The sequence below is a fragment of the Azolla caroliniana genome, unplaced genomic scaffold (genome assembly GCF_043228905.1).
Source record: "Azolla caroliniana isolate FFs.n. ecotype wild unplaced genomic scaffold, voAzoCaro1.0.p SCAF_22, whole genome shotgun sequence".
NCBI classification, from domain to species: domain Eukaryota; kingdom Viridiplantae; phylum Streptophyta; class Polypodiopsida; order Salviniales; family Salviniaceae; genus Azolla; species Azolla caroliniana.
The window spans coordinates 3,230,629-3,257,420 of NW_028230457.1; the positions used below are offsets into that span (position 1 = coordinate 3,230,629).

At 43.1% G+C, this 26,792-nt stretch overlaps 4 non-coding genes across 4 annotated transcripts; all 4 read left to right on the forward strand.

Annotated features, from left to right (window-relative positions):
- The first annotated feature begins 981 nt into the window (after window positions 1-981).
- On the forward strand, window positions 982-1,062 carry TRNAL-AAG (transfer RNA leucine (anticodon AAG)). The gene has a single exon. It is a non-coding gene; the product is annotated as a tRNA-Leu (tRNA).
- A 2,249-nt stretch (window positions 1,063-3,311) lies between these two features.
- On the forward strand, window positions 3,312-3,392 carry TRNAL-AAG (transfer RNA leucine (anticodon AAG)). Its single transcript has one exon. It is a non-coding gene; the product is annotated as a tRNA-Leu (tRNA).
- An 8,733-nt stretch (window positions 3,393-12,125) lies between these two features.
- TRNAL-AAG (transfer RNA leucine (anticodon AAG)) lies at window positions 12,126-12,206 on the forward strand. The gene has a single exon. It is a non-coding gene; the product is annotated as a tRNA-Leu (tRNA).
- A 2,779-nt stretch (window positions 12,207-14,985) lies between these two features.
- On the forward strand, window positions 14,986-15,072 carry TRNAL-AAG (transfer RNA leucine (anticodon AAG)). The gene has a single exon. It is a non-coding gene; the product is annotated as a tRNA-Leu (tRNA).
- The last annotated feature ends 11,720 nt before the right edge of the window (window positions 15,073-26,792 follow it).

Genomic DNA, 26,792 nt, shown 5'->3' on the forward strand with positions numbered 1-26,792 from the left:
GTGTAAAATGAACATGCTTCAATTTGGCAACGGATTCATTAGCCAACACGATAAGTGGATGAGGTGGTCGAGGTGGTCTAAGGCGCTAGATGAAGGTTCTAGTCCGAAACGGCGTGGGTTCAAATCCCACTCTCATTATCAATGTAAAATGAACAAGCTTTGTTTTGGCGACGGGATGATTAAGCCAGACGATAAGTCTATGAGGTGCCCGAGTTGGTCTAAGGTAGTAAATTAAGGTTCAGGGCTGGGTTCAAATCCGACTCTCATCATCAAAGTAAAATGAATATGCTTCGTTTTGGCGACGAGTTGATTCGGCAACATGAGAAGTGGATGAGGTTGTGTAAGGCGCTAGTCCGAAAAGGCGTGGGTTCAAATCCCATTGTCATCATCGATGTTAAAAGAACCAACTTTGTTTTGGGGACGACTTGATTAGGAAACACTATAATTGGATGAGGTGGCCGAGTTGGTCTAAGGCGCAAGATGAAGGTTCTAGTCCGAAAGGGCGTGGGTTCAAATCCCACTGTCATCATCATCGAAAGGGCGACGAGTTTATTAGGCAACAGGATAAGTGGTTGAGGTGGTCTAAGGCTTAAACCTAGATTAAGGTTCTAGTCCGAATGGGCGTGGGTTGAAATCCCGCTATCATTATTATTGTAAACGGAACATGTTTCGTTTTGGCGACGAGTTGATTAGGCAAGATGATATGTGGATGAGGTTACTGAGTTGGTCTAAGGCGGTGAATTAAGGTTCTAGTCCGAAAGGGCGTGGGTTCAAATCTCATTCTCATCATCGATGTAAAACGAACACGTTTCATTTTGGCAAGGACTTGATTAAACATTAGGATAAGTGGTCGAGGTGGTCTAAACTGCTAGATTAAAGTTCTAGTCCGAAAGGGCGTGGGTTCAAATCCCACTCTTATCATATATGTAAAATGAACATGTTTCATTTTTGTGACGTGTTGATTAGGCAACACGATAAGTGGATGAGGTGGCCGAGTTGGTCTAAGGCGCTAGATTAAGGTTCTAGTCCGAAAGGGCGTGGGTTCAAATCCGACTCTCATCATCGATGTAAAATGAATATGCTTCATTTAGGCAAAGAGTTGATTACGCAACATCATCTATGGATCAAGTTGTCAAGGTAGCCGAAAACACTAAATTAAGGTTCTAGTCCGAAAGGGCTTGGGTTCAAATCCGACTCTCATCATCGATGTAAAATGAACATGCTTCGTTTTGGCAAGGAGTTGATTAGGCAACATCATATGTGGATCAGGTTGTCAAGGTGGCCGAAAACACTAGATTAAGGTTCTAGTCTGAAAGGGCGTGGGTTAAATCCCACTCTCATCATCGATGTAAAATGAACATGCTTCGTTTTGGCAAGGAGTTGATTAGGCAACATCATATGTGCATCAGGTTGTCAAGGTGGCCGAAAACACTAGATTAAGGTTCTAGTCCGAAAGGGTGTGGGTTCAAATCCCACTCTCATCATCGATGTAAAATGAACATGCTTTGTTTTGGTGACACGTTAATGAGGAGGCCGAGTTTGTATAATCCGCGAGTTTAAAGTTCTAGTCCGAAAGGGCATGTCGTGAAATCCCACTCTCATCATCGATGTAATGTGAACATGGTTCGTTTTGGCGACGAGTTGATTAGGCAACACGATAAGTCGATGACATGGCTGAGTTCAAGTCCGAAAACACGTGGGTTCAAATCCCACTCTTATCATCGTTGTAAAATGAACATACTTCATTTTGGTGACGGATTGATTAGCCAATACGATAAGTGGATAAGGTGGTCGAGTTCTTCTAAGGTGTTAGAATAAGGTTCTACTCCGAAAGGCCGTGGGTCGAAATCTCACTCTCATCATCGGTATAGAATAAACAAGCGTCATTTTGGTAACGGTTGATTAGGCAAAACGATAAGTAGATGAGGTAGCCGAGTGTGTCTAAGGCGATAGAGTAAGGTTCTACTCCGGAAGGGCATGGGTTCAAATCCCACTCGCATCACTGATGTAAAATGAACATGCGTCGTTTTGGTGGCGGGGGTATTAGGCAACAGGGTAACAAAGGTGGTGGAGTTGGTGTAAGGCGCTACATTAAGGCTCTAGGGAGAAAGGGCATGGGTTCCAATCCCACTATCAAAATTGATGTAAAATGGACAGCCGTCGTTCTGGGGACTGTTAATTAGGCAACACGATAAGTGGATGAGGTGGTTAAATTGTTGTAAGGCGCTATATTAAGGGTCTAGTTCGACAGGGTGTGGGTTCAACTCCCACTCTCATCATCGATGTATAATAAGCATGTATCATTTTGGCAAGGAGTTATTAGGCAACACGATATATGCATGAGGTGGCTGAGTGGGTCTAAGGTGCTATGTTAAGGTTCTAGTACGAAAGGACATGTGGTCAAATCCCACTCTCATCATCGATAGGGACGTGGGGATTAGGGAACACGATAAGTGGATGAGGTGGCCGAGTTGGTCTAAGGTTACAACCTAGATTAAGGTTCTAGTCCGAAAACGTGTGGGTTCATATCCCACTGTCATGATCGGTGTAAAATGAACATGCTTCGTTTTGGCGACGATTTGATTAACCAACACGATGAGTGGATGAGGTGGCCGAGTTATTCTAAGGTGCTAGATTAAGGTTCTAGTCCGAAAGGGCGTGTGTTCAAATCCCACTCTTATCATCGATGTAAAATGAACATGTTTTGTTTTGGCGATGAGTTGATAAGGCAACACGATAAGTGGATGAGGTGGCCGAGTTGGTATAAGGTTAGATCCTAGATTAAGGTTCTAGTCTGAAAACACATGGATTCAAATCCCACTCTCATCATCAGTGTAAAATGAACATGCTTCGATGTGGTGACGGGTTGATTAGCCAACACAAAAAGTGGATGAGGTGGCCGAGTTATTGTAACCGCTAGATTTAGGTTTTACTACAAAAGGGCGTAGTTCTATTCCGAAAGGGCGTGGGTTCAAATCCATGCTCATTATTGATGCAAAACAAACCTGTTTCATTTTGGTAGGGAGTTGATTAGACAATAGGATAAGTGGTCGAGGTGGTCTAATGTGCTTGATTAAAGTTCTAGTTGGAAAGGGTGTGTGTTCAAATCCCACGCTTATGATCGATGTAAAATGAACATGTGTCATTTTTGTAATGCGTTGATTAGGCAATATGAGGTGGCCAAGTTGGTCTAAGGTGCTAGATTAAGGTTCTAGTCTGAAAGGGCATGGGTTCAAATCCCATTGTTATCATCGATGTAAAATGAACATGTGTCATTTTTGTGACGCGTTGATTAGGCAACACAGTAAGTGGATGAGGTGGCCGAGTTGGTCTAAGGCGCTAGATTAAGGTTCTAGTCCGAAAGGGCGTGGGTTCAAATCTCACTCTCATCATCGATGTAAAATGAACATGCTTCGTTTTCGAGACCCGTTGATTTGGCAAAAAGATAAGAGGATGAGGTAGCCGCGTTGCTCGAAGGTGGTAGTTTTAGGTTCTAGTCTAAAAGGGCGTGTATTCAAATCTCACTCTCATCATCAATGTAAAATAAACATGTTTCGTTTTCGCGATGAGATGATTAAGCAATATCATATGTGGATGAGGTTGCCGAATTGGCCTAGGATGCTAGATTAAGGTTCTAGTCCGTAAGTGTTAGGATCTCGGTCTCTCCGGATGGGATACGAAGGCCCAACATTGGAAGACCTGGTGAGAACTGGATGACGAGTATCCGGCAAGGAAGACCTGGTGAGAACTGGATGATACAGACCCAGTGAGAACCAGATGACGAGTACCCGGCAAGGAAGACCGGGTGAGAACTGGATGTTGCAGGCCCGGTGAGAACCTCTCATCGTATGGAAGGGTCATATATGTAAATATGTTCCATAGAGCCCACTAGGGCTATATTTGTAAATAGCCCGAAAGTCCTATTAGTATAAATATGAATTAGGGCAAACTCAATAGATACGATGATAGAGTTATTGGTGTAACTTCTGTACAGTGCGTAAGAGAGAGAGAGAGAGAGAGAGAGAGAGAGAGAGAGAGCAATATACAGAGTGCGAAGATTGTGAGCAAGAGGTCGTTGCCTCTAGGCTCCCTTTTGTATTACTTGACATAGTGATAGTTGGGAGTCTGTGGACTCCCGTGGTTTTTCCCTCTGAGGGTTTTCCACGTAAAATCTGTGTATTCTCTTTCTGTTTTGTGTACTTACCTCCATTCCCATTTCTTCTGTGTTTGATTGGCATCAAGTGATCTACGCTTCGGTTGTGGCCGGAGATTATTCCAGATATTTCACGTGAAATTGGTATTCAGAGCGAAACGACACAGAAAAATGGACGATTCGTTGGGAGGCATGTTCAAGCTCACCAGCTCCAACTACTCAGTGTGGAAGTCGAAGATGAGGGACATGTTCGTGGTTAAAGATCTTTGGTTGCCGGTTCAGGTCGGGGACAAGAGATCAGACAAGATCGATGCCTCGATATGGGAGGTGATGCACATGAAGACAACAGTGTACATACGGTGCTTCATCGACATGAGCCTATACAACAACTTCAATGAAGAGAGTAAGGCTCATGAGATCTGGGAGAATATCGGCATTATGTTTCAAAACAAAAATGTTGTTAATGAGGTTTCGGTATTTCGGAAGCTAGTAAGACTCTGGTACCAAGATGGCTCCAGCATGGCGGAGCACATGAATGCCTTCCAGGAGCTGATCCACCAGGCAACATCATTGGAAGTACCTCTCGCTGATGAGGTACTAGCACTACTCCTACTCGGTTCCCTCCCCGATAGCTGGGAGACATTGGTTGTCACTTTCGGCAACGCCGGGCCGGAAGGGAAACAGTTATCCCTAGCAAGAGTGAAGTTGAGCTTGCTAGATTAGGAGGCGCGTCAGATAGACAAGGATACGAGCTCCGACTCCAAAGTGCTCCTTACTGAATTGGAACGCGGAAGGCAAAGGAACCGTAGTCCCCAGAACCAGGAAAAGTCAGGGACACGGTCAAAGTCAAGGGGGAGGCCTACTTGCTTTTATTGCGGCAAGTCGGGACACTTCCAGAAGAACTGTCGGCACTTCCGAAAAGACAAGGAAACCGACGGTACCGATTCGAAGTGGACACCGGACCGGAACAGTAAAGACCGGAGGGGACCTAACCGGAAGGGAACGACGGCAATCGCGGCAAGTGAAGAAGAGTTGATTCTCATCAACGAGGAGAGTGAGTTGAACCTTGCCGGCGACGAGACAACGTGGGTTGTCGATTCCGGAGCGTCGTTCCACCTTACCCCGGACCGGAAATGCTTCTTATCCTACACAGTCGGTGATCACGGCTGTGTCCGGATGGGGAATGAAGGTACATGCCGAATTGTTGGCATAGGAGACGTGTGGTTGACAACACCAACCGGATGCAAGCTGCTGCTAAAGGATGTCTGACACGTTCTGGAGGTTTGACTAAACCTGATATCAGCCGGTCGGATAGATGATGAAGGCTACACGGGTAGCATCTAGAACGGAGTCATGAAATTTAGCAAAGGGAGCTTGATAGTGGCTCGGGTCAGAAAGGTCAACACGTTGTACCTGATGAATGCCCGTTTATGCCCGGAAGAAGTGAACATTGCATCCAACACTGCCGGTGGGCTGTGGCACAAGAGACTGTGTCACATGAGCGTGAAGGGGATGAAGAGGCTTGCTGATGACAACCTCTTTCCGGTGGAGAACGTGTATCTTGAAAGGTGCACCGACTGTCTAGCCGGGAAGCAAAACCGGACCTCCTTCTGATCAAGGCCACCGATGAGACCTAATGCACCATTGGAGTTGGTGCATACCGATGTGTGTCAAGTGGACATGAGGTCCCATGCCGGAGTGCAGTACTTCGTGACGTTCATAGATGACCACAGCAGGAGGCTGTGGGCCACACCGTTGAAGACGAAGAATCAGGTGTTATCCGTCTTCAAGGAGCTCCACGCAAGAGTGGAAAGAGAATCCGGACGGAAGTTGAAGCGGTTCGAGCAGATAACGGAGGAGAATACCGGGGGCAGTTCGAGGAGTACTGCCGCTCGAAGGGAATCCGGCTCCAATTTACTGTGCCGAAGACACCGAAACTAAACGGGCTGGCCGAGAGGATGAACCGGACCATAATGGAGAGGGTCCAGAGTATGCTAGCACATGCTAAGCTACCCAAGACGTTTTAGGTTGAGGCATTGTTGACAGTGACGTATGTAATAAACAAATCACCCTCAATGCCCTTGGATGGAGACACGCCACAAAAGGTGTGGACCGGTAAGGAAGTGTCCTACCGGCATCTGAAGGTATTTGGGTGTCTCGCGTACGTGCATGTTGCTAAGGACCGGAGAGGAAAGTTGGAATCAAAGACCGGGCCATGCATATTCCTCGGATACGGTGATGATGAGTTCGGCTACAGAGTGTGGGATCCGGTTTACAAGAAGGTTTTCCGGAGCCAAGATATTATCTTCATGGAGGACAAGACTCTTGCCGACTGGGAGTCAGAGAAGAAGAAAATGAACTCCGATGAGATTCAGACCCACCCGGCTAAGAGCCGGTTGACACTCGAGGAACCAACCGGTTACGAGGATACCGAACCAGCAGAAGAAGAAGTGGAGGAAGCCGAAACCGGAACCGGCCAAGAACCCGAATCGGATTCGGATGAAGAACAAACAAATAGAGGAGCCGGTTGCCGAAAGCCAAAGACGGAGATATCCTCTCAGAGAGAGAAGTGCCCCCCGGATATTTCCGGATGCAGAGCATGTGGTGCTGACTGATGAGGGAGAGCCGGAAAGCTTCGAAGAAGCAAAGGATGACACCCATAGCCGCAAGTGGTTGAGTGCCATGCAGGACGAGATGGATGCCCTGCATGAGAACCACACGTATGAATTGGTGGAGTTGCCGAAAGGAAAGAGCGCACTCCGAAACAAGTGGGTGTACAAGTTGAAACCGGGAGATGCCCGGAACCCTCCAAGGTACAAAGACAGGATCGTGGTGAAGGGGTTCCAGCAAAAGAAGGGTGTGGACTTCAACGAGATATTTGCCCCAGTAGTAAAGATGACTTACATCCGGACGGTGCTAAGCATAGCGGCAAGCATGGACCTCGAGGTAGAGTAGTTAGACGTGAAGACGACGTTCCTCCACGGCAACCTCGAAGAGGAGATCTACATGCAACAACTGGAGGGATTTGTGAAGAAAGGGAAGGAGCACTTGGTTTTCCGGTTGAAGAAGAGCCTCTACGGGTTGAAGCAGGCTCCCCAGCAATGGTACCGGAAGTTCGACTCCTTCATGACCGATCAAGGGTACCCCAAGACGCAAGCCGATCACTGCGTATTTGTGAAGAAGTTCGAAGGTGGAGACTTCCTGATACTCCTCTTGTATGTGGACGACATGTTGATCGTCAGACGAGACCAAGTCAAGAAAAGGACACTAAAGAAGGCCCTGAACCGGACCTTCTCAATGAAAGACTTGGGTACGGCAAGACATATGTTAGGTATGCATATCATTCGGGACCGGCCAACGAAGCAATTGTGGCTGTCACAGGAGAAGTACGTGACAAAGGTGCTTCAGCAGTTCAACATGTCAGATGCGAAACCGGTCGAATCGACACTTCCGGCAAACTACAAGTTATCCGGTAAGCAAAGCCCAAAGATGAAGGCAGAGAAGGAGGATATGATGAAGATACCATATGCCTCTGCCGTCGGGAGCCTAATGTACGCAATGGTGTGTACCCGACCGGATATCGGATATGCAGTCGAAGTGGTGAGCCGGTTTATGAGCAATCCCGACAATGAGCTCTGGAATGCGGTAAAATGGATACTCCGATACTTGAAAGGCACCTCAAGTATGTGTCTCCGATTCGGCTCTAGTAAACCCCAACATAACGGTTTCACCGATTCGGATATGTCGGCTGATGCAGAAACCAACCAGTCAACATCCAAATACGTCATGACATATGTGGGGCGAGCTGTTTCGTGGCAATCAAGGCTGCAGAAGACGGTTGCGTTGTCAACCACGGAAGTGGAGTACATGGCGGTTGTGCAAGCCGGCAAGGAAATACTATGGATGAAGGACTTCATCGAAGAGTTAGGGATCTAGCAAGAGGAATATCGGCTCTATTGCGACGGTCAAAGTGCCATCCACCTTGCGAAGAACGCAACATATCACTCCAAGACGAAGCACATCCAGCGAAGGTACCACTGCATTCGGGAGCGAATAGAAGACCGAGAGTTTGTGCTGACGAAGATCCACACGGAGGAGAACGGGTCGGATATGCTGGCCAAGGTGTTGACGCTCGACAAGCTAGACGCAAGCCGAAAGCAGATTGGACTGTCGAGGTATCCCATGCCGGAGTGAAGGGGGAGTTTATTAGGATCTTGGTCCCTCCGGATGGGATACAAAGGCCCGGCATCAGAAGACTCGGTGAGAACCAGATAACAAGTACTCGGCAAGGAAGATCCGGTGAGAATCGGATGATACAGACCCAGTGAGAACCGGATGACAAGTACCCGGCAAGGAAGACCCAGTGAGAACCAGATGTTGTAAGCCCGGTGAGACCTCTCATCGGATGGAAGGGACATACATGTAAATATGTTCCAGAGAGCCCACTGGGGCTATATCTATAAATAGCCTGAAAGTCATATTAGTATAAATATGACTTTGGGCAAACTCAATAGATACGATGATAGAGTTATTGGTGTAACTTCTGTACAGTGCGTAAGAGAGAGAGAGAGAGAGAGAGAGCGATATACAGAGATTGTGTCTCTTTTGTAACCGCCGCTAGGCGAAGATTGTGAGTAAGACGTCGTTGCCTTTGGGCTCCCTGTTTTATTACTTGACATAGTGATAGTTTGGAGTCTGTGGACTCCCGTGGTTTTTCCCTCTCAGGCTTTTCCACGTTAATATCTTGTGTATTCTCTTTTTGTTTTGTGTACTTACCTCCATTCCCATTTCTTCTGTGTTTGATTGGCATCAAGTGATCTACGCTTCGGTTGTGGCCGGAGATTATTCCGCATATTTCGCGTGAGTCTGAAAGGGCGTGTGTTCAAATCTCACTCTCATCATCAATGTAAAATAAAAATGTTTCGTTTTGGCAACGAGTTGATTAGGCAATATCAGATGTGGATGAGGTTGCCGAATTGGCCTAAGACGCTAGATTAAGGTTCTAGTCTGGCAAGGCATGGGTTCAAATCCCACTCTCATCATCGATGTAAAATGAACATGCTTTGTTTTGGCGACAGGTTCATGAGGAGGCCGAGTTGGTCTAAGCCGCTAGTTTAAGGTTCTAGTCTAAAAGGGGATGTCGTGAAATCCCACTCTCATCATCGATGTAAAGTGAACATGGTTCGTTTTGTCGATGAGTTGATTAGGCAACATCATATGTGGATCAGGTGGCCAAGCTGGCCGAAAATGCTAGATTAAGGTTCTAGTCTGAAAGGGCATGCGTTCAAATCCCACTCTCATCATCGATGTAAAATGAACATGCTTAGTTATGGCGACGCGTTAATGAGGAGGTCGAGTTCGTATAAACCGCTAGTTTAAGATTCTAGTCCGAAAGGGCATGTGGTGAAATTCCACTCTCATCATCGATGTAATGCGAACAATCTTCGTTATGGCGACGAGTTGATTAGGCAACACGATAAGTGAATGACGTGGCCGACTTGGTTTAAGGTTAGAACCTAGATTAAAGTTCTAGTCCGAAAACGCGTGGATTCAAATCCCACTCTCATCATCGATGTAAAATGAACATACTTCATTTTGGTGACGGGTTGTTTAGCCAACACGATAAGTGGAAAAGGTAGCCGACTTCTTCTAAGGTGCTAGAATAAGGTTCAAGTCCGAAAGGCTGTGGGTCGAAATCTCACTCTCATCATCGGTATAGAATAAACAAGCGTTGTTTTGGTAATGGTTGATTAGGCAACACGATAAGCGGATGAGGTAACCAAGTTGGTCTGAGGCGCTAGATTAAGGTTCTTCTCCGAAAGGGCACGGGTTCAAAGGCCACGCTCATCATCGATGCATAATAAGGATATATCGTTTTGCCGATGAGTTAATTAGGCCACATGATATATGGATGAGGTGGCCGAGTTGGTCTAAGGTGCTAGATTAAGGTTCTAGTCCGAAAGGACACGTGATCATATCCCACTCTAATCATCATTGTAAAGTGAACATGCTTCGTTTTGGCGACGAGTTCATTAGGCAATATGATAAGTGGATGAGGTGGCCGAGTTTTTCCAAGGTGCGGTGCTAAATTAAGGTTCTAGTTTGGAAGGGCGTGTGTTCAAATCCCACTCTCATCATCGATGTAAAATGAACATCGTCGTTCTAGTGACGATTGATTACGCAACACAATAAGTGGATGAGGTGGCCAAGTTGGTCTCAGACTCTAGATTAAGGTTCTAGTCCGAAAGGCATCCCACTCTCATCATCGATGTAAAATGAACATGTGTCGTTTTGGTGGCGGGCGTATTAAGCAACAAGGTAACACACCGAGGCGGTAGCTGTAGGTTCTAGTCTGAAAGGGCATGGGTACAAATCTCACTCTCATCATCAATGTAAAATAAACATGTTTCGTTTTGACGATGAGTTGATTAGACAATATCATATGAGGATGACGTTGCCGAATTGGCCTAAGACGCTAGATTAAGGTTCTAGTCCGGAAGGGCGTAGGTTCAAATCCCACTCTTATCATTGATGTAAAATGAACATGCTTTGTTTTTTACGGCAGGTTCATGAGGAGGCCGAGTTTTTCTAAGCCGCTAGTTCAAGGTTCTAGTCTGAAAGGGGATGTGGTGAAATCCCACTCTCATCATCGATGTAAAGTGAACATGGTTTGTTTTGGCAATGATTTAATTACGCAACATCATATGTGGATCAGGTGGCAAAGGTGGCCGAAAATGCTAGATTAAGGTTCTAGTCCGAAAGGGCGTGGGATCAAATCCCACTGTCATTATCGATTCAAAATGAACATGCTTTGTTTTGGCGACGTGTTAATGAAGAGGCCGAGTTTGTATAAGCCATTGGTTTAAGGTTCTAGTCTGGAAGGGCATGCGGTGAAATCCCACTCTCATCATCGATGTAATATGAACATGGTTCGTTTTTGTGATGAGTTGATTAGACAACACGATAAGTGGATAACGTAGCCGAGTTGGTTTAAGGTTAGAACCTAGATTAAAGTTCAAGTCCGAAAATGCGTGGGTTCAAATCCCACTCTCATCATCGCTATAAAATGACCATACTTCGTTTTGGTGACGGGTTGATTAGCCAACACAATAAGTAGATAAGGTGGCCGAGTTCTTTTATGCTGCTAGAATAGGGTTCTACTCCGAAAGGCCGTGGGTCAAAATCTCACTCTCATCATCGGTATAGAATAAAGAAGTGTCGTTTTGGTAACGAGTGATTAGGCAACATGATAAGTGGATGAGGTGGCTGAGTTGGTCTAAGGCGCTAGATTTAGGTTCTAGTCCGATAGGGCGTGGGTTCAAATCCCAGTCTCATGATCAATGTAAAATAAACATGCGTCGTTTTCGTGGTGGGGGTTTTAGGCAACAGGGTAGACTGAGGTGGTGGAGTTGGTGTAAGGCGCTAAATTAAGGTTCTAGGCAAAAAGGCCATGGGTTGCAATCCCACTATCATAATTGATGTAAAATAGGTTGTATGTAAAATGGACAACCATCGTTCTAGGCACTGTTGACTAGGCAACACGATAAGTGGATGAGGTGGTTACATTGGTCTAAGGCGCTATATTACGGGTCAAGTCCGACTGGGCGTGGGTTCAACTCCCACTCTCATCATCGATGTATGATAAGCTTGTATCATTTTGGCGATGAGTTATTACGTAACACGATATATGCATGAGGTAGCTGAGTTGGTCTAAGGTGCTATGTTAAGGTTCTAGTACGAAGGGGCATGTGGTCAAATCCCACTCTCGTCATTATTGTAAACTGAACATGCTTAGTTTGGGCGACGTGTTCGTTAGGCAACACGATAACTGGATAAGGTGGCCGAGTTGGTCTAAGGCGCTAGATTAAGGTTCTAGTCCGAAAGGGCATGGGTGCAAATCCGACTCTTATCATTGATGTAAAATGAACATGTGTCATTTTTGTGACGCGTTGACTAGGCAACACAATAAGTGGATGAGGTGGCCGAGTTGGTCTAAGGCGCTAGATTAAGGTTCTAGTCCGAAAAGGCGTGGGTTCAAATCCCACTCTCATGATTGATGTAAATTGGACATGCTTCGTTTTCGAGACCCGTTGATTAGGCAACAAGATAAGAGGATGAGGTAGCCACGTTCATCAAAGGCGGTAGGTTTAGCTTGTAGTTTGAAAGGGGGTGGGTACAAATCTCACTCTCATCATCAATGTAAAATAAACATGTTTCGTTTTGGTGATTAGTTGATTAGGCAATATCATATGTGGATGACGTTGCCAAATTGGCCTAAGACGCTAGATTAAGGTTCTAGTCCGGCAGGTCGTGGGTTCAAATCCCACTCTCATCATCGATGTAAAATGAACATGCTTTGTTTTGACCGAGTTTTTCTAAGCCGCTAGTTTAAGGTTCTAGTCCGAAAGGGGATGTGGTGAAATCCCACTCTCATCATCGATGTAAAGTGAACATGGTTTGTTTTGGCGATGAGTTGATTATGTAACATCATATGTGGATCAGGTGGCAAAGGTAGCCAAAAATGCTAGATTAAGGTTCTAGTCCAAAAGGGCGTGGGATCAAATCCCACTCTCATCATCGATTCAAAATGAAAATGCTTTGTTTTGGCGACGTGTTAATGAGGAGGCCGAGTTTGTAGAAGCCGCTGGTTTAAGGTTCTAGTCCGGAAGGGCATGTGGTCAAATCCCACTCTCATCATCGATGTAATGTGAACATGCTTCGTTTTTGCGACGACTTGATTAGACAACACGATAAGTGGATGATGTAGCCGAGTTGGTTTAAGGTTAGAACCTAGATTAAAGTTCAAGTCCGAAAACGCGTGCGTTCAAATCCCACTCTCATCATCGATGTAAAATGAACATGCTTCGTTTTGGTGGCGAGTTTATTGGGCAACAGGATAAGTGGATGAGGTAGCCGACTTGGTCAAAGGCGCCAGATTAAGGTTCTAGTCCAAAAGGGCATGGGTTTAAATCCCACTCTCATCATCGATGTAAAATGAACATATCTTCGTTTTGGTGACGAGTTGATTCCAGAACACGATAAGTGGATGAGGTGGCCGAGTTGGTCTAAGGTGCTAGATTATGGTTCTAGTCCAGAAGGGCGTGGGTTCAAATCCATTGTCATTATCAATGTAAAATGAACATTATTCGTTTTAGTGATAGGTTTAATAGACCACATGACAAGCAGATGAGGTGGCCGAGTTGGTATAAGGCGCTAGATTAATGTTCTAGTCCAGAAAGGTGTAGGTTCAAATCCCACTCTCATTATCGATGTAAAATGAACATGCTTCCTTTTTGTGATGGGTTTAGTAGGCAATATGATAATCGGATGAGGTGGCTGAGTTGGTCTAATGCGCTAGATTAAGGTTATAGTCCTAAAGGGCGTCGGTTCGAATCCCACTCTCATCATCGATGTAAAATTCACATGGCTTCGTTTTGGAGATGAGTTGATTAGGCAACAGGATAAAAGGATGAGGTGACCGATTTGGTCTAAAGCGCTAGATTAAGGTTCTAATCCGAAATGGCGTGGGTTCAAATCCCACTCTCATCACCGACGTAAAATGAACATTCTTCATTTTAGTGACAGGTTTAATAAAGAACAAGTCAGAAAGGGAAAGGGCGTGGGTTCAAATCCCACTCTCATCATCGATGTAAAATGAACATGCTTCATTTTGGTGACGAGTTTATTAGGCAACACGATAAGTGGATGAGGTGGCCGAGTTGGTCTAACCCTCTAGATTAAGGTTCTAGTCCAAAAGGGCGTGGGTTCAGATCCCACTCTCATCATCGATGTAAAATGAACATACATTGTTTTGGCGATGGGTTGATTAGGCAACACGATAAACGGATGAGGTGGCCGAGTTGGTATAATACGCTACATTAAGGTTCTAGTCCGAAAACGTGGTGGTTCAAATCCCACTCTCATCATCGATGTAGAATGAACATGCTTCATTTTGGTGACGAGTTTATTAGCCAACACGAAAAGTGGATGAGGTGGCCATCTTGGTTGAAGGCGCTAGATTAAGGTTCTAGTCCGAAAGGGCGCGGGTTCAAATGCCACTATCATCATCGATGTAAAATGAACATGCTTCGTTTTGGGCATGAGTTCATTACACAACACGATAAGCAGATGAGGTGGCCGAGTTGTTCTAAGGCGCTAGATTAAGGTTCTAGTCCGAAGGGGCGTGGGTTCAAATGCCACTGCCATCATCGATGTAAAATGAACATTCTTCGTTTTGGTGACGGGTTTATTACGGAACATGATAAGCGGATGAGGTGGCCGACTTGGTATAAGGCGCTAGATTAAGGTTCTAGTCCAAAAGGGCATGGGTTTAAATCCCACCCTCATCATCGATGTATAATGAACATTCTTCGTTTTGGTGATAGGTTGTTTAGGCAACATGATAAGTGGATGAGGTGGCCAAGTTGCTCTAAGGCGCAGGATTAAGGTTCTAGTCTGAAAGGGCGTGGGTGAAAATCCTACACTCATCATCGATGTAAAATGAACATGATTCGTTTTGGTGACGAGTTGGTTAGACAACACAATAACCGGATGAGGTGGCCGAGTTGGTCTAAAGCGCTAGATTAAGGTTCTCGTCCGAATGGGCGTGGTTTCCAATCCGACCCTCATCATCGATGTAAAATGAATATTCTTCGTTTTTGTCATGGGTTGACTCGGGAACAGGATCACCGGATGAAGTGGCCGAGTTGGGCTAAGGCGCTAGATTAAGGTTCTAGTCCGAAAGCGCATGGGTTCAAATCCCACACTCATCATCGATGTAAAATGAACATGCTTCGTTATGGGGACGAGTAGATTAGGCGACACGATAAGCTGAGGAGGTGGCCGAGTTGGTCTAAGGCACTAGATTAAGGTTCTAGTCCGAAAGGGAAAGGTCGTGGGTTCAAATCCCACTCTCATCATCGATGTAAAATGAACATGCTTCATTTTTGTTATTAGACAACACGATAAGTGGATGAGGCGGCCGACTTGGTCAAAGGCACTAGATTAAGGTTCTAGTCCGAAAGGGCATGGGTTCAAATGCCACTCTCATCATCGATGTAAAATGAACATGCTTTGTTTTGGTGACGAGTTCATTAGACAACGTGATAAGCGGATGAGATGGCCGAGTTGGTTTAAGGCGCTAGATTAACGTTCTAGTCCGAAAGAGCGTAGGTTCAAAACCACTGTCATCATCGAAGGTTGGATGGTCATTGTATTGTGGTTAGAGAATTAACTAGTTTTTGGTTCCATTGTGTTTAGGGAAATTGGAGGTATTGTTTAGAGAAAGCATATATTCAGAATTGGGAGTATCATACATTGAACGATAAGGAAGCAGTTGATGGGGAAATAGAAAAGAATGTTGACTTCACATATCAAGGACGTGGAGATACTCTGAGTGATGTCTTAAATGTTGGGGATAATTTTGTTGTAGATGCAGAAGAAGGCAATTCTGAGAGTGATGATTTCTATATATTGAAGTGCACGGTTAGTAAACAGTGTGCAACATAGAATAAATTAGATGCTTGGGGAAATGTTGTATTTACCAGGACATTCTACGTCGAAGGTATTTTTTATGCAAGATTAGATGATTACGATTATGTGTATAGGCTATTAGAAGACAAACCAGTGGCGCACATGTACTCTCATTTGGTCAGGTGCATCAATGTCCCAATGTCGCAATACAATAGCTGCTCAGGTTTATACACAGTTAGTGCTAATGTGTATGAAAGTATTTACAACAGTATGCCATGGAATTTGTAGCTACAAGTAGCAATTACCAGTTTTCTTGTAAAACAAACAAAGCACATGTATTGCAAATAAACAGTTTAATTGACCTGTTTGGGAGTTTTTTTTTTTCATATACAGTGTACTTTTTGTGCTTCTTCTATCAGGCTTCTATCTGATATACAGTTTAATAATATCATTTAGGGTTCTTTTTTCTGAGATGCAGATTTACTCAAGTGAACCATGTACAAGTTAAAATAGTTTGCATAATTTTAAGAAAAAGCACAACAATCCTGAACATACTCTTAAAATTACACAGTAGATAAGTCACTCAAAACAAGCAATTTAATTCTCAATTGATTAAGTGGTAGCAAATTACATATTTATAACATCCCATTGCGAATGTCTAGAAATCGTCTATAAACAGCTAAGCTCTTGCTGGTCAGTGGAACTTCTCTACATATATGATCTGCACACCGAGCACGGTATGGAGTCCACAACCATGTAGCTAGTTGGTACCTCAATGTTTTCACCAAATAGTGTTCATGCATTTCATCGGGTAGAATGAGACAGCATCTGTGAATGTTGAAGTAATGTCGGAAATGTTCTGTATCCATAATCAACGTATTGTTGGCATTATAATCTGGCCAAGTGTCCCAAAATTCAGAAACTCTTTTGAATCTTGCAACATCATTCTGCTCACAATTCTCTCATGATCACTGACCCTTGAAATATTGTCACCACTTCGGGAAGAATTTTTCTACACACTTCCACACATCTATACGTGGTTTTTCACTCCAAATAAACAAATCAAAGTATTGCACAACCCACTCTAGAAATTGATTTACGTCCCTCCTTAGTGTCATATATCGCACACTCAACTAACAGTCTCACAAAACAACATAATGAACATGAAATATTTTCCATCATAGAAACATGAACATAATTATCTTGGAGAAACATCATAGAGTTCCATTACATAATGTGGATCAAGCAACAACCAATTTGAGGTTTTACTTGTCCAAATAGATCATAGTAAAACATCATAAAACCCTAGGAAAATCGCTAACAATCATATCCCACTAATAAGTATTTCGTTCTAATTCAAGAACCCCTTGACCGAGTAACTGGTCTTGTCCTCGATCATGGACTCTTCTTCACCCTTTTTCTAGCCGGTTGCCCATTTAGCCTTACTTCCTTGACCCATTGCGCAAGTGTGTCCTCCTTTGACAACCTTTCCATCACCTCAACAGCGGCTTGCAGGTCAGCCACGTCTTGCACTAGCTTTTCCAGTACATTGGGATCTATTTGGACATTATCAGTAGGTGGGCTCAGTGGGGTGGAATCAAGGTTTTGGAATTCGAAGAAATGTTGCATCAAGTGTTCAAAAACACTATTGTTGTGATCCTCAAATTTACATGTTGTTTCCAATATGTCATGGCTTTTCACATCGTTGCCTAATTCATTACCATCTTCCAAAAGAATAGGGTGGAGCTGATTTGAAGGAGATGTGATAGCAGGACTCTTACTTTCAGCCACGTTGGCAACTATCTCCTCATCGGTTGCAGCATCATCAGAACCAGACATGTCTTGTGCCCTCCTTAATCCACAAGATTCTACAACAACATGGTCGCTAATTAGCTACATCTTAGCTAACTAGATATTCTTCAAGACTATGACAATAGCTAATTAGCTACCACTTAGCTAATTAGATACTTCGCTTAGGTATGGTAGTAGCTAATTAGCTACTCAACTAAAGTATGGTACTAGCTAGTTAGCCACTATAACTAAAGTATGGTAGTAACTAATTAGCTACTACTTAGCTAATTAGCTACTGGACTAAACTATGGTAGTAGCTAATTAGCTTCCACTTAGCTAATTAGCTACTCAGCTCAAAGTATGGCAGTAGCTAATTAACTAAATCTTATTTCTAATTGTTGTAACTGACAAAGTGACTTTGCTCTACATCGCAGCAGCCAATGTTGCTTTCTCTAAATCAGTCTTAATAAACTCCAATGTCTCACATGCTTCATGGACACTTTTTAGCATATAGCTAATCAATGTCTCACCTGTATCATCGACATTGGCTTTCATTGTGTGTCGGTGTGGCATATACTTGCAGGTTTGTTGGGAGTCGGTAGTTGCATCATCAACTGCCATGCTCCAAAATCTTGCCATTTTTTGTTGCAAGCTCCCCATCTTCAAACATCTTTCTACCGATGCCTCACCATAAATTGCCCAAGCTACCCTGTACATTTCAGGGTCACGAGATTCCTTCGTTGTTTTGCAATACTCGTATGCAAAAGCTCTAGCAAATGAAATGGACAACTCATGTTGACTGGGATCTGTTGATGTACTTTCTGGTGCAGTATCATGCAGTTGTCGTACAGCTCTAGTCGTACATGCTTGAGCTTGACCTTGCCTTTCACTCTAGGCACTTTATATCCTAACATCCAGTCTACATCACTAATCAATCTATCTATTAGAACAGCAGGGTCAATACCCTCGAGCGACAGACCATATATGTTGTGAAAGTTCTCCTTTGTCTCGCAAAATTTTGTGAAGTTCAACACTCTAGGATAGGGAGGAACGAGCCACCTGAAATAGAAAACCAATAATCAGAATTGGTGCAAAAACAAAATTTTGAATGAGAATTTGGTGCAAAATTACAACACTTTGAGACAGTAATCTGAAATTTGTTATCTGTCCTTTTCAACATATATCAGAAATCAACCACTTAAAAAATCAGAAACCCTAATCAGAATTTGTCATGAGAATTGGTGCAAAATTACAACAGATTGAGACAGTAATCAAAAATTTGTTATTAGAAATTTGTAACCAAAAACTTGTAATCTAAAATTTGTAATCAGAAACCCTAAACCACTTAAGGGAAACACAAACCCTAATCATCACTAAAGATAGAAATCAACGGTACTACAAAATTCTGTCAATCAGAAACACACTTGCGGCTACACCTTGATCTTCGAAACATCCTTGTTTTGGACTCCAACGACTTCGCCCTATTCAATTTTTGGGAAAGATGAACAGGTACCAAACTTACAGACAATTATAAATTAGTAAAAAGAAAGTTTTTTTAATATGTAACTGATACATACCTGGACGAGGAACAACTAGTTCGTGTGTTGTAGCTCTGAAGGTGCAATGTTGATCTCAGAGTTTTTGTGCTGCTACGGGGGCTTCATCTACATTCATGCTCAGAGTACTCCATCTGTTTGGAGTTCGAACTCGAACTCAGGATTATCAAGAATTTATTGACATTCAAGTCGACCTTAGATGATGGCACTATTCCCCATCTTCCACTACGTCAGAAACCAAAGTTCAAATATTTGAGTATTCTCATCAATTAAATGACATGTATTTAACTAATAAAACATAAAATTTCGTAAACCATCCTTATGATTTTCCCACAAAAAAACTAGCTAAACAAATAGCTAAATAGTTATGGCCATTTAAGTAGCTAATTAGCTATAATAGTGTTTCCACTCGCATGCTTTTACTCCTAGCACCTTAGTCCCACTCAGCCATCTCATCCGCTTATCATGTTGCCTAATTAACCTGTCACCAAAACGAAGAATGTTCATTTTACATTGATGATTAGAGTGGGATTTGAACCCACACCCTTTTGGACTAGACCCTTAATCTAGCACCTTAGACCAACTTGGCCAACTCATCCGCTTATCGTGTTGTCTAATCACCTCGTCACCAAAACGAAGCATGTTCATTTTACATCGATGATGAGAGTGGGATTTGAACCCACGCCCTTTCGGACTAGAACCTTAATCTAGCGCCTTCGACCACGTCAGCCACCTCAACCAGTTATCGTGTTGCCTAATCAACCCATCAAAAAGCGAAACATGTTCACGTGAACAACATGGAGAGATTGCAATTCAGGAATTCCTTGGCACTCCCAAGTCTTCTCCCTATTTACTTCATCTATCTTCACTTCCCAAAATCCATGTTTGATATCTCGGACCTGCGAGGAATAAACACTAATTACACTCGTTGACATATTAGCTCTTAAAAATTCAACTACATGTGTTGCACAATTCATCTGCACACGATCTGCCTTTAGTTGTTCATGGGTAAGTGCCCGCTTTATAATAGCTCCTGCACCATCATGTTCACCTTTACCATGGTCAGACCCAAAAAAAATCTATCTCATCTCCAAACCTGTTATAGCAAGATACCTCCCCACAAAATAAAATGGACTGACGAGTTCCATCAGACCAAACCCAATGTTGAGTAAGCTCCAAACGTTTAGCTAATAACCATTGCCAATGTAAGTTAAAACAATGTTGGACGAACAAGGTGTCATGCTTCTTATCATCAGAAATAAAAAAATGAATTACTTTTTTAACATCACCTGAAACTCGAAAATATGTTATGTGCACAAAAATGGTTACCTACGCTGAACACCAATGCATAGATTGAATTTCATTCTGCTGCTTGAAAGTATAATTCTCTGCGAAATCTACTACTGAGACTACTACAACTTTTGGAAAATCAAATATGCAAGTCTTAAACTGATGGGCTTGCCATGAATAAATGAAGTTGTGTTTAATGAACTTTCCTAGAGATACTACAAATAGAGACGCCAAATCCCTTGGTTTAAGCGACTTCCTAACTAGATCCTTTCTTTTACACACCTTTCCTTTGAAATTGGTGTCAACTGACTCAAATAACTTGACAGAGGTTAGTATTTCACTACTCAATTCATTTGAACACCACCTAGATCTACTAGGGCCACAATCTTGACATAAACCCATGACACATTTATGATTGTGGAAGATGGCCTCAGTTTCTGTCAGACACAATACTGAATCTAAAAGACAACTCATGGAAGAGATAACATGCTCAGATGATTTACAGTGCTCATGCAGGCTCGACCGACAAATTGGGCACACACAAGTGCAAACTGCATTTGTTAGGGAGGCGCTATGGTGACATAGTAGATTAATAGAGTCCTTGAGAAAACCCATTTGTACATGGTAAATGCAACAACATGTGTATCGATCCTTCAAGCGTCTCACAAAGTGTGGCTTAAGAGACTCGAATGTTCATAGTTGAACTTTGATATTTGGATGCATTCGCCTGAACCTAATAAATAAATCGACCTGCGTAATAAAATGGACACACTGATTACCTCTATGGCTAAGTGGTAGCTAATTAGCTACTACCATAGTTTAGTACAATAGCTAATTAGCTAAGTGGTAGCTAATTAGCTAAGTGGTAGTTATGGGTGTCATTGGCTTACATCTTGTTGTTAGCTTTAGCAGACTAGTTCCTTCACTCGAGGAAACTATTCGGTTCAATGTATTGTACACACTTTTTCTACTAACACCAATTACCTTAGACAGCACACTAATGTTAATATCATCAACATCATTATTAAGTAACATCATTAGACTAGACCTTTTTAAGACAAGATCATCTTTTGACCTGCTCATGGATACGAAACTATTATGGAGATTATTTACTAGTACAGATGTTATGTTTGCATTGAGACCATCACAATCAACTAACTCCTTTATTGATGGATCATTTAATATTCCATAAAGTACTACCTTCTTTTCTTCATTGTTGATGTGCTTGGTTTGAACATTGAAATAGTCTACAACCTTTCTCTCTATGATAGTAGTCTCATTACTTCCATTCTCAATGATATTTACACCTATATCCCAACCAATACTATCTTTACCTTTAGTGAGTGTGGCTTTCGTATCCTTCAACAATTGATGATGTTTTCTTCTTCTTCTTTCCCAATACTTTCGTATCGCTTGTTGTGTCCTGATAGCATCATCCCTATCCTGATGATCATTGAGGGGTAATTCTAAATACCCTCCTTCCCCTTCCATTTGGCTTGACGGGTTTAAACCCTAATTTTCCCAAAAAAAAGACACGTATTAAAGTTGGCTATGGGCAACAACTATACACAAAAATATTTCGCAATACACAAGATTATACAGAACAATACACAAGATAATCAATAGACAGAATAGTTATTCAAATCCAAGACCGAACAATGGCGGTAATCTAGGGCCGAATAGTGGAGGCAATTGAGTGTAGAATGGCGGTAGTGGATGAGTGAACTCCGTTTGATCGAACTGTTTTGACAATCCAGGACCGAACAATGGTGGCAACTGAGTGTAGAATGATGGCAATGGAGGAGTGAATTCCGTTGTCGTGCCTTTCGGCTCCGGATCGTTGCGTGAGTCGGGTGGGAACCGCCGAGGTTTTGGACTAGGAGAAAGAAGAATATGAGATGAGGCTAGTAATGAATAGATTATTAGAAAGAGAGATAGAAATTTCGTGAATCCCACGAGTGTATTGTATTCGATTAATCAATATTTAGATAAGAATATGTATTTAGATTGAAAGAAAGATATAAGAAACTTGTGAATCCCACAAGTATAGATTATATTATTTTCGTGAATCCCACGATTATATTAATCGGTTGGTGTTTTCGGAAATATATCCAATTTCCAAATATTTCACACACCTATTACATTGTGCTCCCCATCCTTATGTAGTGATGGGAGAGACTAAGCATAGCTACATGTTTTTTCTCTAATATGTTCATGCACACTAAATGTGCATGTGATGCTTTTCTAATCCTTGCTTTTATTTGCTAAATATAGTGCTCATGCACGCTAGATGTGCATGAGTCACTTTTTAGTTGCTTGCGTTTTTCTATAAAATATTCACGCACTCTAAAAATGCACGATTTACCTTTTAATAAAGGTAGGCGCAAATAAAGCACTTATAGTTATTAAATCTATTTATAGAACACTAAAGATAAGGTAGTATAATGGTAAAGTTGAGGTTTGGCTACGTGGAGGTACAGGGTTCGAATCTTGCCTTATGCACGTGATAAATATCTTGATATATTATTTTATTTATTTATATGTAATTAAATCGGTTATATTATTTTTACTTTTTCACGTAGTGTACGAAACACACTACGACACTCGCCCCCTCCGAACCCGCACATCCTCCGGTATGTGCCGAAGTTGCCGATGCTCGTTGTCTCCCCTTCATCCTCCGTTTGTCCCGCTATGTCAACTTTGTCTCTCCATTTTGAGTAGACCCATTCTTTCCACCCGAACCATTGTTGCCATCCGATCCACCATATTCTTTGTTCATTCGTGGTAGTGTCTTTTACTGGGCTCTTTCTTGTCTTCATCAACCTTGACTTTTTTCCGGATCGCTCTCGTCCGATCAACTTTCGGTTCGATCGGCTTCCGATCGGATTTGTATTCGGCCGAATCGGAATCGGTTGTTCGGTTTCGATTGAGTCGGTCTCCTTCCGGCCCGGTTTCGATCTATCGGTTTCGGTTTCGGTTGGCTTTCTTTTCCTCGTTTTCACCAGCCTCGACCGGTCCAACCTCCGGTTGAGTCGGATTAGCTTTTGTCCGATCGGCTTTCGGCTAGGTCGGCTTCCATCCATATTCGCGTTCAGCCAAGTCAGACTCAGTCGATCGGTTTTGACCGAGTCGACCCCTTTTCGGGTCGGCTTTCTTTCGGGTCGTCTTTCGGCCGAATTCTCTTCCTTTCGGTTCGGCTTTCTTTCGGGTCGACTTTCGGTCGAATCCTCTTTTACCCGGTTCGGCTTTCTTTCGAATCGGAATCCTGTCCGGATCACCTTCCATCCGAACCGGCTTCCGACTTTACCTTTCTTGTCGCCACCTCCTGTCTCTCCGGTCTCACGTTGGTTCTCGAATACAACCGCCGAAGTCTCTAGGATTAGTGGGCAGGAATCCTCGGTATTATCATCCTCCATTGTTTCACCCATAGCCATATTCTCGGCTATCTCTCCTTCGTATGCATCGACTTCGACCTTTGTTTTCTCTCCGCCACCTTCCGTCTCTTCGGTCTCACGTTGCCTTTCGAACGCAACCGCCGGAGTCTCTAGAATCAGTGGTGGGGAAGTCTCGATATGGCCATCCGCCATTGATTCGTCCATAGCCACCTTCGATTCGATGTCATGTTTCGTGGCGACCTCCTCAATCAAGTCCTCCTTGCTCTCTTTCACTGCATCAATTATGCAAACATCAATTATGCTTACCCCTTTTTCACCCGATGTTTCAGACACTTGTATTCCGAAATCTTCTTCTACACTTGGGTTATCGGCCTTATCCTTCACCGTCGTTCTTTCGCAAGACAAGAGGGTAGCTTGTTTTACACCCTCTTCCGTCGCACCATCATGTTGTATTTCAGCCTTCATATCGGCTCCATCGTTTGTCTTCAATCGACCATCCTTCATCGGCCATGTCGTTGACAAGATTCTCATCTTCCTCTCATCATGTCTCCGGCATACCCTTTGGACTTCGGCCCAATTTTCGGTAAGACCATTCGTACCGTCATCGTCTTCGAGTTCGATCCCGATGTCCATCCTTTCTTTTCGATCGATCGATTTTACGAACATTAGGACTTTATCCTCCCCCACCAATCGTTGTTCCCGCTCCGAGAGTCGAGCAAAACGATGCTCGAACTCTAGGAATGCTTTTGTTGCACTTTGGTGGGTCTTCTCCGATGCCACCCATTCATCGAACTCTCGCCGATCTCGTCCCTTCGATCTCTTGTAATCATATGACTCTCGTAAAGCTTCTTCGAATGATCCCCATGTCGAGTTTTGTTGTCGTATCTTGTGGATTCTCTCTTGTAGCTCATCCGTGGCCACCCGATTGAAGGATGTCACTTGCAATCCTTCCGGTATCCCACATCGCATCATCTCCCCTTTGTAGTCACGTAGATAGCGTGACACATTGTTTCCGTTGAATTGTCCGTTTCGTTGTACGAGCCGCTTTACTGCCCCCGTGATCTCCGACATCACTCGTTGTTCTTGTAGCATCCGCTCGAACATCATCATCATCGTTATACTCATTGCCTCTTGTTGATTCTCCATCTCCTTGCCACCCGTCTTCACGTCGGGTTCACCAACTGTGTCGTGCCTTTCGGCTCCAGATCGTTGCGTGAGTCGGGTGGGAACCGCCGAGGTTTTGGACTAGGAGAAAGAAGAATATGAGATGAGGCTAGTAATGAATAGATTATTAGAAAGAGAGATAGAAATTTCGTGAATCCCACGAGTGTATTGTATTCGATTAATCAATATTTAGATAAGAATATGTATTTAGATTGAAAGAAAGATATAAGAAACTTGTGAATCCCACAAGTATAGATTATATTATTTTCGTGAACCCCACGATTATATTAATCAGTTGGTGTTTTCGGAAATATATCCAATTTCCAAATATTTCACACACCTATTACATTGTGCTCCCCATCCTTATGTAGTGATGGGAGAGACTAAGCATAGCTACATGTTTTTTCTCTAATATGTTCATGCACACTAAATGTGCATGTGATGCTTTTCTAATCCTTGCTTTTATTTGCTAAATATAGTGCTCATGCACGCTAGATGTGCATGAGTCACTTTTTAGTTGCTTGCGTTTTTCTATAAAATATTCACGCACTCTAAAAATGCACGATTTACCTTTTAATAAAGGTAGGCGCAAATAAAGCACTTATAGTTATTAAATCTATTTATAGAACACTAAAGATAAGGTAGTATAATGGTAAAGTTGAGGTTTGGCTACGTGGAGGTATAGGGTTCGAATCTTGCCTTATGCACGTGATAAATATCTTGATATATTATTTTATTTATTTATATGTAATTAAATCGGTTATATTATTTTTACTTTTTCACGTAGTGTACGAAACACACTACGACACCGTCTGATCAAACAGTGGCAGATGGTGCTTGGAACGCACAGTGACGACAACTTAGAGTAGAATGGCAGCAGTGGAGAAGGAGTGAACTCCTTCGGATCAAAAAGTGGCAGCAATACACCACCAAACAATAGCGGCAACTAAGTGTAGAATGATGGCAATGGATGACTGAACTCTGTCAAATCAAAAAGTGGCAGCAATCCAGGACCAGTCACCGAATAGTAGTGGCAACTGAGTGTAGAATGATGGCAATGGAGGAGTGAACTCTGTCAGATCGAACAGTGGTAGATAATGCTTGGAACGCACAATGATCACAACTGAGAGTAGAATGGCGGCAATGGAGAAGGAGTTAACTCCGTCGGATCGAAAAGTGGCAGCAATATACGGCCTTCATAGTAACGGCAACTGAGTGTACAATGGTGGCAATGGAGGAGTGAACTTGGCAAATGATGCTTGGCCTAAACAGTGGCGACAACTGAGTGTAGAATGACAGCAATGGGGAGGAGTGAACTCCATTGGATCGAACAATCGCAGATGATACTTGGACCACTCAGTGTCGGTAACTGAGTGTAGAATAGCGGCAATGGAGGAGTGAACTCAATAGAGTTTAGCAACAATGGTAGTAATCTAAGCCAGAATACTCAACCAAAGATGGCCCATGTGATATGGCAAAGGATCATGCATAATGGACCTAGGAATTCGGTATATAATTTATGGTGCACATATCAATTTGTGTTGCATGTTTATGTTGCACATTTATGGTGCTCATTTATATAATTAAAACTCTCTACTATTTTCAATGGTAGCTTTCTGCAAAAATAACTATTTATCAATCGTAGCTTTTTGCATGGCTAATTAGCTATGTCAAGGACATAGCTAATTGCTTCCACTCCCCTACTTTCATCCCTAGATTAAACTTCTAGTCCGAAAGAGCGTGGGTTCAAATCCCACTATCACCATCGATGTAAAATGAACATGCTTCGTTTTTGTGATGGGTATATTAGGTAACACGATACGCGGCTGAGGTGGCCGAGTTGGTCTATTGTGCTAGATTAAAGTGCTAGTCCGAAAGGGTGTGGATTCAAATCCCACTCTCATCATCGATGTAAAATGAACATGCTTCGTTTTGGTGACAAGTTTATTAGGAAACACCATAAGTGGATGA